Source organism: Panthera pardus, unplaced genomic scaffold (genome assembly GCF_024362965.1).
Source record: "Panthera pardus isolate Hobbes unplaced genomic scaffold, ASM2436296v1 HiC_scaffold_2, whole genome shotgun sequence".
Taxonomy (NCBI): Eukaryota; Metazoa; Chordata; class Mammalia; order Carnivora; family Felidae; genus Panthera; species Panthera pardus.
Window position 1 is genome coordinate 64,633,597 of NW_026526765.1, and position 12,575 is coordinate 64,646,171.

General features: G+C 51.5%; 1 protein-coding gene across 6 annotated transcripts in view; it reads left to right on the top strand.

Annotated features, from left to right (window-relative positions):
- HRH2 (histamine receptor H2) overlaps positions 1 to 12,575 on the top strand; it is a 78,193-nt gene that overhangs the window by 8,488 nt on the left and 57,130 nt on the right. Inside the window, exon 1 of one of the 6 annotated variants that reach the window (XM_019450364.2) lies at positions 8,153 to 8,349. The exons of the other annotated variants lie outside the window; for them this stretch is intronic. The gene's annotated coding sequence lies outside the window, so the exon portion shown is untranslated. Of the gene's footprint in view, positions 1 to 8,152; positions 8,350 to 12,575 lie in introns of those variants that run through there. 6 annotated transcript variants of the gene reach the window in all.

Here is a 12,575-nt window from a genome sequence, read left to right on the forward strand (position 1 = left end):
CGTCATCGTTTCCATTGTGCCCGTCGAGGAGGCTGAGGCAGAGAGACACCAAGCCAGTGCTTGCTGTGACCGCGGACAAGAGCAGCAGGGTAGCTGGCTGTCTAGAAGTGCCTTGCTCTTAAGCCCGCAAGCCTCTCCACGCCTTTGTGCTGTTGAGATTATCATCCCCGTTTCACAGGAAGGGGACTCGGGGCTCCAGGCCAGGTGGCCTGGCCAGAATTGCCCCACTGATAAGCAGCGGGGCTGGAATTAGGAGGCCCTGCAGCTGCTGTGGGGGACCCGGTGTTTCACTGAGGTTTGCAGGCTGAGAGGACAAGCGTGCTACCGGGGACACGGGTCCATCGGGCCCGGCAGGCTGTCCCGGGCCTACCGTGAGCTGCCCCTGCTCCCGGACTGTCCCCGTGGAGGCCCGTGTGCACTTGCCACGCTCATTTCTTCCCCCGCTCTGGCCGCCTTGGGTGCCTTCTCTCCCCGAAAAGGCAGGCCTCCACGTCCAGTGAGGGAAGAGCAGAGAGTGGCCGGTGGGGGGTTGGGAATGACATTTGCTAGGGTGCCGCCTCACTTCTAGCGCCAGCCCTTCGTGTCGCATCTCATCTGACCGGCACCACGCCCTGTGGGATCACGCCCCGTGGGATCACGCCCCGTGTACAGATGGGGAAACTGAGCCTCAGAGAAGTTCCCGGCTCCTTTCCCCGACACAGGGTTGGCTTCCCCGGTGGGCAAAGTGCTTCCTCAGGGGCGGGGCCGGCCCTGAGGGTCCCAAAGTGGACCTGGGCGGTCGGTTCCACGGATGCTAGCGCACATCCAGTCCCACAGCGAGAGGATTCCCTTCTCCGTTCACGTCCTCCTCTCGTGTCACGGGGAAAGCGTCAGTTTGGTGCTAATCCGTCTTAAGCACGTCTCCAGGCACGCCAGCCTGCCTTTCCAACAGGGAGAGAGGCTGGCTCTTTGGGCAGCAGCAGCCACACGGAATTTAACACTGATTGTGTTTGCGCCGCCTTGATTTTCAGGGTGACCCGTTGGAGGGAAAGGGATCCTGCTGATTGTTACAGTGATAAAAACCATTCCTTTTGCAATAAATTCAAACACATTAAAGAAAGATAGCAAGTAAAAACAAAAAAAAACAAACAAACCAGGACTGGCATTTTGTGGGCTTGGCAAAAGCCGTGGAAGTGGTGCACGAACAAATGAGGTGTGGGGAACACAGGGGGTGTGGGACAGGGCAAGCTGTTGGGAATGGAAACCTGGGAGGGCTCTTCCCGCCTCTGACCTGCTGTGTGGCCTCCGCCCAGGCATTTGGCCTCTCTGTGTCACATTTGCAAAACGGGGTAATAGGGAACGCCCTGACTGCTTGCTCCACAGAGTTCTGCAGGACCCCAAATGAGTTCATGGGCCCGGGGAGGGGCCATGGAAGGTGGGAGAGGACAGGGAGGATTATAGAAGATAGCCAGTGTGGGTGAACGTTCCTGGCAGATGTTAGCTGTTTGCTGCTTGGGTCCTTAAAGGTGACCCAGCCGGCCACACGACGACGCGTGCCTGCGAGAGCAAGCTGTACCTTGCGGGAAGGGCGCAAGCTGCAGTGAGGTCAGGGGGAAGGAAGATCAGAGAGGGAGGGAGGCCCCATGTTGGGGGGGGGCAGTTCTGGCACCCAGCTCCCGTGGCCACGGCGGCTGCTGTGGGTGCAGGTGATGACGGTGATGGAGATGAGGACGGTGAGGAGGAGGAGGAGGATGGCAGCAGTGACGGGCAGGGCGGTGGTGGCAGTGATGGCAGCCGAGATGGCGGAGATGATGGTGGTGAGTCCAGTCGGAGGGCCCGAGGGCTGTTGTATCATAAAGAAGCGGAAGCTCAGGAGAACACGAAGCCCCGTCGGGCTGCCTGGGAAAGGGGACTTAGATTTGTCCCGTGGAGCTTCAGAGCTTTTCAGGAACCTACAAAAATGTCTGCAAACTCACACAGGCACACGCGAGTACCAGACCCAACATACAAAAAGAAAACCACAAAATTGCAAGTAATGAGTGTTTAATTGGCTATCTACAAATGTAACACTATGACAGCTAGTCAATGGCAGCTCGTTATACTAAATAGCTAAGTACACATTCTCTTTTCTATGGAATAGACGTATTTTGCAAAGCACTTATTATTCAGTGGGCTATGCCTCCAAAACAGCGTGTATAGGGCTCTATATGTTTTTAAATGGCTATGACTGGTTGGCAAATTATTGGTAAGATAGTAAGTCCCCCATCATTGGAGGTATGCAAGGTGACTGGGGATGACTACCTTTCAGGGATGCTGAGCAAGGGGTTCTTGACCACCAGGTGGCCCCTGAATGTTGTTTCTACCCAGAGCACTCCTGTTTTCTTATTTGGGGAGCTCATGATTGCACCCTTCCCACCCCCTCTACACATACACACATACATAAAGTTGCTGGAAGAAACCTTTGAGATATTCTAATCCCATGTCGTCACTTTTTGCTGAGGAAAATTAGGATATAAAACTTGGAGGTAACATAGCAAGTCAGAATCGTACCAGGGACTCAAACTCACGGTCCAAATTCCCAACCCCATGCCCTCTCCACCCCACCCCGGCCCCCTGGGCAGTTTGCCCTGGATGGCAGAGATTTGGGCCCCCTTGCAAACATTGGCAATCCAGGGTCTCACCTCCTTCAGGAGAACCAAGGCAGAGTTTTCATTTAGCCCAGTCCATCCCCTGCCCTGAAAAGGCCTTCCCCAGGCCTTCCCCACACTTGCCAAGCTGCTGCTGGCTGTGGACTTGGGCCAAATCACAAAACACCATAAATCTCAATTTCCTTATCTAGAAAATGGAAATGAAGAATGGAATGCACATAATAGGGTTGTTGCAGAGATTAAATGGGATAAAGTATATAAAGTACTTAGAACATTGGTTGGCACTTTCAAAGTACCCAATAAATGGGATACGATATTGTTATGATGGCTGTTTTCAACGTGCATTTAGTCAATCCGATAAGTATTAATTGAGCCCTCGTTAAGTGCTTGCAGGGAGCGAGACAGAGTGGATCCTAGCCATCATGGCTCCCGTGTTCCAGTGGGGACAGGGAAATAGCGAACAAGTAGGGAAGCAAGAAAAATGCCGGGAAAAAAAGATGTGCTGTCCGGAAAGCCAAGTGGAGGGGGTATGATAGAGGTGAAGAGAGTTGTTTCTGAGGGTCAAGGAGGGCCCCTGTGCAGAACTGATCTTTGTGGCAACACTGGGACATCCAGGTCAATAGCCCATCACATCACAGGCAGAGCCCCAAGGGGGAGCGAGTGGCATGTCCAAGGCACTGGAACAAGGTCAGGGTGGCCACGTGCCCACTGAGGCCTTGCGCATAACATAGGAGACCAAAGAGGTAGGGCGCAGAGCCTATGGGGCCTTATGAGCCAAGGTGAGGGTATCACAGTATAGCATTGGCAAGAGAGGAGGGAGCCAGTCAAGAGCTGTCATGAAAGGCCAGGCAAGAGGGGCAGCTGGGTGGCTCAGTTACGCATCTAACTCTTGATTTTGGCTTGGATCATGATCTCAAGGTTTGTGAGATTGAGCCCCTCGTTGGGTATTGCACTGACAGCTCGGAGCCTGCTTGGGATTCTCTCTCTCTCTCTCTCTCTCTCTCTGCCCCTCTCCTATGTGCATGCACACTCTCTCTCTCAAAACAAATAAAGAAACTTAAAAGTAAAAGTCCAGGCAAGAGATGATGCTGGCTTGGACTAGCACCAAGATGGCGGCAGGGGCCAAGGAAGGTAGCCACATCCTAGCTACACATATTTCAGAGGGAGATTCCCTGGGCTCCCTGGTAGGCTGGATGTCAAGGATGATGCCTACGCATTTAGCTGAGCACCTAGGTGGATGAAAGGGAAGCAGAAGGTGGAAAGGAGAGTTGGGGATCTCCCCCAGCCCCACACTTCCCAATCTTACATGCACTTTGTGCCCACAGTATCCAGAATAGGTGAATCCAAAGAGCCAGAAGGCAGGCTGGGAGTTGGGAGAGACCAGGATAACGGGGGATGAGGAGTTACTGCTGAATGGGTGTGGACTTTCTCTTTGGGGTGATGGACGTGTCCTGTAGCCACAACATCGTCCATGTGCTGAATGCCACCGGATTGTACACTTGGAAATGGTTAGCTTTATGTGATGTGACCTTCACCTTCATTGAAACAAAAAGGAAACGAGAAATAAAGTTTCTCAGACAGACGATAATAACTAAGGGAATTTATTGTCACCAGATGTGGCTCGGGTTCCCACATCAACCCCTGGAAGAGGTCAGGCAAGCTGCATAGGGTGTCTCATTGAGAAGAAAACACCCTCGCAAGAACTGGTGAGACACATAGGGAACGAGCTGGACCAGGTACATACCTTGGGTAGGTGTGGAACCTATGGACACTCAGAGACCGTAGAACCAGGGCTGGCTCAAAGCCCGCTGCCCGCCTCCTTACCAGCTGTGTGCACTTGACAAGTGACTTAACTGCTCTGAGCCATTTGTCCAACAGGAACGGTAATCATCTTGGCCTCACAGAGATAGGAGAATATCTGTAGGAGCTCAGCACACAGAAGTGATCTGTGTCCCAGCTTCTGGTCCAGGTCACCTTCTCCCTAGGTATGATGCCAGAGTGATAACATTCATCATAATAAAATGTCCACTTTGACCCGCCTCCCTCCGTCCCACTCTGGACTAAGGAGGGGGTGGGGCTCTCCCCAACCTGTGTCAAGCTGCCCCAGATTCCACACAACATTCAGATCCATTCACCTCTCAGCCTATGCATAGGGGCCCCACCGGTGGTGGCAGGGGGGGTGGCCATTCTTGGAACATGACACTTTTTTTATTAAAAATTTTTTCTTGCACATTTATTGATTTTTGAGAGACAGAGTGTGAGTGGGGGAGGGACAGAGAGAGAGGGAGACACAGAATCTGAAGCAGGTTCTAGGCTCTGGGCTGTCAGCACAGAGCCTGATGCGGGGCTCGAACTCACAAACCATGAGATCATGACCTGAGCCGAAGTCGGACGCTCAACCGACTGAGCCACCCCAGGCCCCCCAGGAGCACAACACTCTTGAGGACAGAAGCAAACACAGTGCCCGGCTTTGGGCCCCTGGAGGCAATGGAAGTTGGGACCAAAACTCAGATGACTGGGAGTCTAGGACCTTTCTCTGTAAGAAGAGTCTCAACCAGAAGTCTTTTCCTGCCTACGGGGCTTTTATGAAACACCCAGCCCACTGCTGTGAAGGAGCTAGAAATCTCCACCACACAAATGAAAGACCAAAGCGAATGTTATCGCGAAGCAGGAAGAATGTTGTGCCGCAAATGCCCAATCACACCATCTCTTTGAAAAGCCCAAGAACCATTCCTTTCTCCACAGGAAAAGCTAAATATACAGTGGCCCAGGATAGGGGCTCTAGAGTCCGACAGACCTGGATTCAAATCCACCTAATGGTGTTGAGACTTGGGGCAAGTTCCTGAACTTTTCTGAGCCCTGGTTCCTGCATTTATAAAATGCAGAAAAGCTCTCTTGCTTCAAGATGTGATAAAGAGTAAATGAGGTGGTGTATACATCGAGAGCCCTGAGCCTGTCGCGAAGTAGGCATTCTATATGCGGTAACGAGGAAGAAGAGTGTCCTCCTGTCCTCATTGATTGGTGGCTGACTGGGATCGGGAGAGATGTGTTCCACACCTTCTACCGGTTTCCTGGACAATCTTGAGCCTACTGATTGAAGCTTCAGTGGCTCCCTATTGCCTTCAGAACTAAGTCCAAACTCTTCAGCCCTCCAGCCCCGGCTCCACCTTCCCCCTAAGAATCAGCCAGAGAGGTCGGCCGAGGCCAGCTCATACAGGGTGTGGCAGCCGCGGTTATCTTTACACTCACCGCAGGGGAAGCAGCAGAGGGCATGGCATGACCAGCCTGACTCCAGACCTGTGCAGTGATTGTGGGGGAGTGGGGGGAGGATGGTCCCCGAGGGCCGTGAGCTTGGAGTGGAGGACTTCTTACAAAGGGCCCTGCGGACCGAGCGGACCGAGTGCCAGCCCTGGCCCGGAGCCCTGACCAACCACGTGGTCGATCCTGCTCCTCAGCCTGATCTGATCACCCAGCCCCCGTGCCTCTGCGTGCTGTTCCCTCTGCCCAGCGTACTCTGCCCCTTCCCTCCTCCACCTGTCGGACCGTGTGGCTGCTAGGTGTTGAAAAGGTGATACCTACCCAAGGTACAAAAGATTCCAAAAGGTCACAAAGGGTGCATGGCGCAAGAAGTCTCACTCCCACGCGGCTCGGCCCCCAGGTCCCCGCAGGAAGCAGCCCACCTTGCCCTTTTGGCAGGTGGCCTTCCTGAGCCAGCCGCGTGTGGATGCATGGGTACACACACACACACATTCCCCCACTCGGCACATGTTTGGAGACCATCCCACGTGGGCCCGGACAGCCTCCTCATCTTTTCGATGGCATCATTGCTCTGTGTCCTGTGCACTTTTACACAATTTCCAGCTTTTGCTAACACGATCAGCACTGTGGGGAGTCACGGGACAAATTCCTAGAAGCACAACTGCTGGGTCAGGAGTCTGAGTGTTCTTAACACTAATGGGGTTTTCCAGGCTTAGTAAAATGTTGCCTTCTGTATATGTGTGCGAGCGTGCACACACACAGCTGTCACCTGCCACCAGCCAGAGTCACACTTCAGTTTTTTGAATTCCTGCAGCTCCTTGTTGCCCCCACCGTGGGGCTTGGCTGTGTCCGAACCGCAGGGGCTGGGACCCGCCGTGTCCGCTGGGTTTGCATTCCCTGCCCCGGCCCCATAGCTTGCCTCAGGCTCCCGAGTGATGGTAAGAAGGAACCCCCAGGGCTCCTAGCGTGTCAGCATTTCTTAAGCGGAGCTGTGCGTTGGCTGGCATCGGTAAGTGGGAAGAAAAGGACCCTGGGAGGACCAAGGTCATTTCCATTCCCGCCGTCTGAGCCTGAGTCACGCTTGCTCAGCACCCTGTGTGGGTATGGCCACTCTGGAGCTTGCAAAGGCTTGTCTTCCCTCCTTAAAGAATAAAAAGTTGCCCCGTGACATAACCCCCATTTCTCGGGCCCTTCTGGGACTCTGACAGGGGCAGAGCTCCTGAGGGTCTGTTGCTGGGGCCACTTTCTGATGTACTCAGCAGCAGGTACCTAGGACATTTGAAATGGCCAGTTATAGGGGGAAAGTTCTAAGAAATTATGGCTCATAAAGACAAAGAACTGCCTTTCCAGGACCCAGTGACTTCTATGTCTCCGAACCCACAGTGGTTACTGGGTGTGGTCGGCAGGGCTCAGCTCAGGCCCACCACCACTGCCACACCCCATCTCCTCGTGTAAACAGCAGGGCAGTGAGCCTCTTCCTGCCTCCAGTCACATCACTACGCTTACACTCCCCCTCTACCCCAGAGGCCTTGCATCGGAGCTTTTGTGGGAGCTGTTCCCTCCGTCTGGAACCTGTTTGTCCCCCATTTTCATTGAGTTGGCATCTAAGGTCTCAATTCAAATATCTCCTCCAGCTTTCAGTAACTAACTCCTGGACCCGGGCAGCTCCCCCATTATATAATCTTTTTGGCTCCTTTCTATATATAACTTTTTCCTTTCTATCTCCTCTTTCTATATATAACTCTTAGCAGAACTGTAATTAAATGAGCAATACTACAGTGAATTACTTAATATTTGTCTCCCCCACGGTAACAGAAGCTTCTAGATGTTTCTGTCATGCCCACTGCTGTATTTAAAAGCCCAGTACAGTGTCTGCCCCTGGAAGGCACTCAGGTGCTCGTGAATGCTATTTCCCGGCTGTGCAGCTTTAGACAATAATACAGATAACATTTGGTGAGAACCTACCATGTGCCAGGCAGTAAGAGTTTTACAGACTCTTACTGTGCATTTTTACACCCACCACGTGAAGGAGGGCATATTATTTTACGAATTTTACAAATGAGGAAACTAAGGCTCAGAGAGGTTGCAGGAAAGTGCCCAGGGTCACAAAGCCTTCCAGGGTCATGACAGCACTGGAATTAGAACCCAGATCTGTCCAAAGTCCCCGCTCTCAGCCCCTGGGACTCTGCTTCATTTCTCTGTGTGTCAACTTTTGCAGAATAAGGGGATCAAATCACCCTTCTTCACAGGATTGCCTACTGGTTCACCCAGAAGGTACCTAGCATACAGGGGTCGTCTGATGAATACCGTTTTCTTTTCCTAGTGTAAAATTATTGCCTGGAAAATCAGATTCATCTGTGAGGCCAAGTGAGAAACCCAATCAGACAAGCCTTAACTGATCTCCCCCAAATTGCTGGCAGCTTGCACAATGCCAACTCCCCAGGTGGCTGTGCCTGGAACTCAGGTACGTAAACCTTGAAAGAGGAACTTCATTTTACTTCCCACTGAAAAGAGAAAAGAAAATGCTGGACTCAGTTTGATAAAATTTGAAAGGAGGAGACCTGAGCCTCGAGACTAGTGGCTTTTCTAGATGGCCTCATCCCTCTAGTTAGCAAACAGAATGTACAACCAGTGACATTTCTTCTGTGAGGAACAGTGAGAGGGAAGTTGAGGCATGAAGTAGACTTGGGTTTGCCTCCAGGCTACCTCTGTGCTGGTGGGGTGGCCCTCGGCCGTATTCTTTGTGCTGTGTGGGAGGAATGCAGAGGGAAATGATATTCTGGATCCCACCCACCACAACTCAGTTCCTGGGGAGACACATTGTGATGCTGAATCACCAAGGATCCCCCTAGAAGGAGAGTTTTCCGGGGACACTGAAAACCCAGCATTCTACCCAGTGTGCCCCAGAAAGCACAAGCCTGTGCCAGAGGTGGGTGTAAGTGGGAGGTAGAAGTGAGGGGGCAAAACAAATGCTTCTGGGCTTCTGGACGAGATAGCAGAGGAGGCCAGGCCTTGAAGGAAAACCGAGGGCTCACCAGTCAATAGAAGAGAGGAGGGACATTCCCGGCAGTGAGAACAGCATGTGCAACGGCACTGAGTCAGGATGGGCCTGGGACTTTCAAAACCAGGAGGAATTCAATGTCACCTGCACTGTGTTTCTCATAGTGTTGTCTTGGGACGCGAAATTGCACATGGCAGACAGAAGCTGAGACTAAAGAGAGAAGACAGAACCAGGTCACGAAGAACCTTGAATGTCACGTCAAGGATCTAAACTTAGAGACCAACCGAAGCTCGTAATGGAGAGCAATCAGACCTCCTCCCGCACAGAGCCCAGCACGGTGGGTTTGAAAGACATCAGAGAGTGCAGTGAGTGCATTTATCACGCTGGGCTGGGGCTGCTCTGGAAGGCTAATTGGCCAGCATGCCCCCGCAGTGCCTCGCTCTTTGTTATGGCTGCATCTGCTGGGTGATCACTGCAGGTAAAGGTCAGAAGCCTCCCCGGGGGCAGTGCAGGGTACTGCCACCCTGAGCAAATTCTCCCAAAGGTGCCTTTTCAAAGGCTATTAAGACAAAGATGAGGAGAGGAAGCCGTGAGACTCGCAGCTGTAACATCCGCGGTCAGCGTGCAAGATGAGTAGAAGAAGTGGCTGGAGCCTGTTCTAATGACTTTCAATTAATTTTCACACACACACACACACACACACTGAATGAGAGGTAGAACAGATGATTGTCTGGTCTTCGTGAACAGTTGGATAAGATCTGTGTTAGATAAGATCGTGTTGTTTTCTCAACTTTTTGCATGTGAAAATTTTCGCCATAAAATGCGGGGAGAAATAGGCCCATCAGACGCTCACCGGACCCACTGAATTCTGAGGTGAATACCTGTAGATTTCCAAGGTGGGGAAATCACACACACACACACACACGCACACACTCACACACTCCACATACCCTGTACCTCTCCTGTTACGTGGACAATAGAAAATGTTGGATGGATGGATGGGTTGATGGGTGGGTGGGTGGATGGGTGGATAGGGGGTGGAGAGAGGTGGGCAAGATCCAGGCCCTGTGGGGAGGGCAAACACAAAGCCATATTACACTATAAGGTAGCAGGTGCCAATGGTATAACTCGGTACAAAGTACAGGCATTCAGGAAAGCTCCAGGGTGTTTGAGCGGTGCCTTAAAAGGAGAGTAGTTAAAGTGAATACGGGAAAGAGCAGAGCTCCAGGTGAGGGAGACAGCAAAGGCAGGTGTGAGAAGGGGTAATACATCTGGGGAAAGCCTGGGTTGCCTCAATGGCAAAGTTAGGGGACAAGTACAGGAGTGTTTGGTGAGATCCAGCTGGAAGGATGGGTTGAAGTCTGATCGAAGCACAGGCATGTAAGGCAGGCTGAGGAGTGTGAGCTGAGTTTGAATCCAGGCTCTCTGCTCACTTGCTAGGGCTGTGACATCCCTTGGCCTCTCTGAGCCTCCGTCTCTCAGACATTAAATGGAGCAGTGATTTCACTCACCCTTGAGTTATTGTGAGGATGAAATGGTATTTCATTTAATATGGGATCTCACCATGCCCAGGGCTATCCTACAGTAAGGAGGTGCTGCAATGTCTCGAGCCATCCCCTGCTGCTGGGCACCCTGATCGTTTCCCAGTTTTTGCCTCTTGCAACCCCCCCGGCACAGAATCCTTTATACATCTTAGCGTGACAGAGGCTATCTTGCCACAGCCTAGGTTCTCAAAAGAACAAATTAGGTCGAAGGGACCTACAGGGGCATCCTTATGCAATGAAGAAATTAGGGAAAGGAGGTTGCTCAGGATTGTGTAGCGTGTGTGCCTGTGTACAAGTAGAAACACGGGGAGAGACTGGAAGGCCCCCATCATACCAAACCGTCAGCAGCAGTCACCTTCTGCTTTCAGGCATGAAAGTCTGGGTGTGCGATAGCTCGAACCGTTGACCCTTCCTGTGTACCTCAGCATACTTGGTTTACTGCCATAAGCATGTCATTGCTTTGGAAGTTTGAAAGGAAAGCTCAAGAAAGTGTTGTTGTTTTTTTTTTTTTATGTTAGCTGTGATGATGAAAATAATGATAATGATCTTGTGGTGCCGTGACCCTCTAGGGCAGTCACTGTACCCAGAAGGCACAGGATGGATTAAGCTCCAGGCGAACGCATCTCTATCAGATGCTCACCTGCCTTCACGAGAGGTCACCGGAAACTTCTGGGACCTGGGCTGTAAAATAGAAACTCGGCAGAGTGGTTCTTCTTTGAGACATCCTGAAAAACGCACCTACCGCCGCTCTGTTCATCATTGTGCCCCCAGCACCTAGAATAGCATTTGGCACGTTACGTTCTGAAAGAAGTATTTGCTGAAAAGAACAGACAGAAGGAAGAGAAGGAAAGGAGGGAAGGCAGATGAAGTTTGAATTATGTGAGAGACTGCTTCGATTCAGATTTGAAAACCCCGAACGCTAATGAAAACATTGGTCCCAGGGCACAAATACCTATACCTGTATAAGAGGTATACAGAGACTCAGGAAAAAAATGGCTTTCGGAGACAGGGATGCTCAAAAAAGAGAGCTTTGCTGCTATCCCCCCCACAGTTAATTAAATGTACCAGTGAGAGCCATGCTGCTTGTGGTATTTATGTAATGAAAAGATCTTCTAAAAATAATACCCAGAGGCCCAGCTCGCAAGGCCTGGTGGTTGAACCAGCTGGAGTGGCAGAAGGTGACCAAGAGCCGTGATCCTTGCACTGTCACAGTGGTTACGATTAAATGATGCTTCTCATATTCAGGTTGCAAAACCGCTCCAGGCCAGAGCCTAAGAGAGGCTTAATTTTTGTCACATGGCGATTAGCTTGCTTCTGAGAGGGGGTCTACCGTCAGCTTGATTTCTGCACGCTCCCCGGTTGCGGTAGATTGCCTGCTAGCTGCTGTCTGGAAAATCAGGATCAGCTTCTGTGAAAGGGAATCATCAGGGCCTTAGCTGTTTTCATCAGTTGGGATCATAGGATGCCACCAGTAGGAGGGAGTCTCTGGGGTTTAACCAGGAAGTATCGTGTGTGCAGCCATTCTGTTGAAGTGGGGTTTGCATGGGGACAGGTGGAAGGAAGGTAGGAAGGATGGGAGGGAGGGAAGAAGGAACTGGAAACCACCAAAATACTCGTGATAAGGGCATAATAGAATAACCATGGCCAGCCACCCCACGGGCTGCTGTGCAGCCACTGGAGAGGCTGAGTGAGCTCTGTGCTGGCTGACCGACGATGTGTGCTGCTATATAAGAAAAGTAAGATTTAGAGAGACGTTTAGAGCAGGTGCCGCTGGCGAACTATGACAGCGGGCAAAATCTGGCCCTCTGCCTGGTTTTGTGCAACCTGTGAGCTCAGGATGGCTTTTACATTTTTAAATAGTTTGGATCATTTTTAAAAAGAGTTAGAAAAAATCAAAAGAGGAACACTGTTTGGTGACACGTGAAAATTACGTGAAATTCCCAATTTCAGCATCCATAGTAAAGCCTCCTGGGAGCGCAGCCACACTCATTCATTTGCACCTTGTCTGTGTAGGTGCCCTCGTGCTACAGTGACAGAGTTGAGTCATTGCAGCAGAGACCTTGGGGGTTGCACGGCGGAAAATACTGACTACCTGGCCTGCTCCTGAGAAACTTTGTCAGCTCCTGGCTTACTGTATGGTGACGT